Below are 3,734 nucleotides of genomic sequence, written 5' to 3' on the forward strand. Positions count from 1 at the left end.
CTAAATGTAAAGCCAGAAACTATAAAACTCTTAGAGGAAATATAAGCAGAACACTTTCTGACACGAATTGCAGCAAGACCCTTTTTGATCCACCTCCTAGCATAATGGAAATAAAGACCAAAATAAACAAATGAGACCTAATTAAACTTAAAAGCTTTTTCACAGTGAAGAAAATTATGAAAAAGATGAAAAGACTACCCTCAGAATGGGAGAAAATAATTGCAAATGAAGCAGCTGACAAAGGATTAATCTCCAAAATATACAAGTAGCTCATGTGGCTCAATACCAGAAAAACAAACAACCCAATCAAGAACTGGGCAGAAGACCTTAATAGACATTTCTCCAAATAAGACATACAGATTCCTAATAAACACATGAAAAGATGCTCAATATTGCTCATTATTATAGAAATTCAAGTAAAAACTAGAATGTCATATCACCTCACATGAGTCAGAATGGCCATCATCAGAAGATCTACAAACAATAAAGGCCAGAGAGAGTGTGGAGAAAAGGAAACCCTCCTACACTGCTGATGGGAATGTAAATTGGTGCACTCACTATGAACAGTATGGAAGTTTTTGAAAAAACTAAAAATAGAACTGCCATATGATCCAGCAATCTCAGCCCTGGTCGTATATCTATCTGGAGAAGTCCATAATTTGAAAAGGGACATGCACTTCAATGCTCACTACAGCATAATTTACAATAGCCTCAACATGGAAGCAGCCTAAACATCCATGACAGTGGAATGGATAAAAAAGAGTGGTACATATATACAATGGAATACTATGCAGCAATAAAAAAACAAAATAATACCATTTGCAGCAACATGGATGAACCTAGAAATTATCATACTAAGTCAGACAGAGAAAGACAAATATCATATGGTATCACTTACTTGTGGAATCTAAAAATAAGGGGTACAAATGAACTTATTTGCAGAACAGAAATAGAGTCACAGATATAGAAAAGAAGATAATGGTTACTGGGGGATAAGGGAGGGAGAGGGATAAGTTGGGAGATCAGGATTGACATATACACACTACTATGTATAAAATAGACAACAAATAAGCACCTACTGCATAGCACATGGAACTCTACTCAATATTCTGTAATGGCTAATATAGTAAAATAATCTAAAAAAGAGTGGATATATGTATATGTATAAACATTTTACTTTTCTGTGCATTTGAAACTAACACATTGTAAATCAATTGTACTCCAATAAAAATTTAAAAAATAAAAATAAATAAAAAAAGAAAATAAGTATTTTAGAAAAATTAAAATTGTCATATTCTGCTGGTAGGAATGTAAAATGGTGCAGCCACTGTGGAAAAGTTTTGCAGTTACTCAAAGAATTCAACATAGAGTTACCACATGACCAGCAATTCTACTGCTGCTACCCAAGAGAACTGAAAACATATGTGCACCCAAAATCGTGTGCATGAATGTCCATATCTGCCTTATTCACAATAGCAAAAAGGTGGAAATAACCCAAATGTCCATAAACATAAGGTGATATATACATGTTATCTACCATTATTTGGCCATCAGAAGTAATGAAGTATCCATACTACAATATGGATGAACCTTGAAAATGTCATGCTAAGTAAAAGAAGCAAGTCACAAAAGACCACATACATGTGATTGCATTTATATGAAATGTTCAAGGTAGGCAAATCCATAGAGACAAGAAGTAGACTAGTGATTGCTAAGGGGGTTGGGGTGGTAATGGGGACTAAGTGCACATGGGCAAGAGAGATGCTATTGAGGTGATAGAAATAGCTAACGTTGGATGCAGTGATGGTTGCACCACTTGATAAATTTACTAAAAATCCTTGAAGGTACAAGTAAAAGGAATCAAATTTATGGTGTGTAAATTATATCTCAATACAAAATTTTAAAAACACTTTGGGAAGGAGAGAAAAACAGAAAGTTTGTGTGTTTGATTATTCATTAGGGGTCATATACGCCTCACTGAGCTGCTGTATGTTGTTGATGTTGCTTCTATTGCTGTGGTTATGGTAGGAGTGGAGATTTTTCCCCTGAGGACTGAGGGTCAAAGAAAGGCTTGAGTCCTTTAATACAGTTTTGTAATTAACAGAAAAAGAAAGAGTGTTGCTGGGTTGAAATTCTGAGTAACAGGGGAGGAAAGAGAAGTGAGTGGGTTTACAAAAAAATATTCAGGACGCAGAAGTGGCAAGATTTTGCACTGATCAGATATTAGGAATGAGGAAGAGTGAGGATGCCTCTGACTTAACATGCTTCAAGTTGAATTCCTGTCGTCCTCTCAAACTTACTGTCCTCCTGTGCTGCTCATCTCAGAGTGGATCAGCATCCTGGCACAGAGGAAATATTCACTGATTGTCTTCAGAGTGACAGTGTGAATGAACAGAGGAAAAATATGGCCAAAGCTTCCACGGGGTCCTGCCAAACAGCCAGTCCTATGCTCACCCACAAGGTCGGCTCAGCAGATGTCTAGCAGAAGTTCCCTCTCACCCTGTTGATCACTTGGGAAATCATCAGGTCCCCCATCCTAAAGGACACTCAAATTTATAACCAGTGGCCACTCCTTGTTTAAACCCTGCGGGCGTGGCAGAGACCAGATTTTGCCCAAAGCCTGTAAATTGTCTTGCAAATTATTTACATGTGGGCAACAGCAAGTGCATGTACAGCCCATATGAGCACGGGGGACATGTGGTGTTGTAGAGAGAGGGTCGCAATGGTGCCCAGCTTGTGGATCCGTGTTCACTTTGGCTCCAAGCAGAAAGAGACTCTTCCTATCAGAAGGGTGTATTCACCCAGGGCCTGAGTCCACCCCACCCCACCTCATCCTGACAGGCAGAAAACACAGCTGCCAGAAACACTGCAGAGAATGAGTGATCAGTTAGGATATTTTACTGCTGTTTCCAAAGTTGACAAGCAGAGATACAGAGCTGCTTGTGGTTCCTCATACAGATACTAAAACCAGGAAGTGATCCCTTCTAGTCCACCATTCCCAGAAACAGAGAATGAGTCCACTATTCCCAGAAACAGAGAAACATGCAAAAAGACACCCCCAGACTCAACCCTTTCATTGAACATTCCCCGATTATAGAAGAGAAGTGAAATTTGCACCCCAGAGGGGAAATCTGGCTGTGTCAGCAGTAGAATTGAGGTTGGAGACTTTTGATGAAGTATACCTCTTTTCAAACCAAAGGCAGTGTCATTAGATAAACATCCTTTTCAATGTTAAAACCTGAATGAATCCGCCACAGGTATACATGTGTTCCCCATCCTGAACCCTCCTCCCTCCTCCCTCCCCATTCCATCCCTCTGGGTCTTCCCAGTGCACCAGCCCATGTATACCTGTAGCAGATTCATTTTGATATTTGGCAAAACTAATACAGTTATGTAAAGTTTTAAAATAAAATAAAATTTAAATTTAAAAAATAAAAAATAAAAAAATAAACCCGAATGATTTCTGGACTTTTTCCTGGAAGAGCTTTTTGCTGCTGTCAGGTTACAGAACAGCATAAGGGGCCATTTTCTGGGCATAAAGCCCAGGATTCAAAGGGAAGCTCTAGAGAACATCTGGTCTGCTTGATATATTGAAAATGCTTGTGTATTTGTGTGTATGTGTTTCTCTATGCTGACTCATAGCACTGAAGCGTCTCTGGAAACACCCCCACCCTTCTAGCCAGCCAGTTTATACACACCCAGTTGGCTCCTCCTTGATTCAAATGTTAGGTCAA

This window comes from Bubalus kerabau, chromosome X (genome assembly GCF_029407905.1).
Source record: "Bubalus kerabau isolate K-KA32 ecotype Philippines breed swamp buffalo chromosome X, PCC_UOA_SB_1v2, whole genome shotgun sequence".
NCBI classification, from domain to species: Eukaryota; Metazoa; Chordata; class Mammalia; order Artiodactyla; family Bovidae; genus Bubalus; species Bubalus kerabau.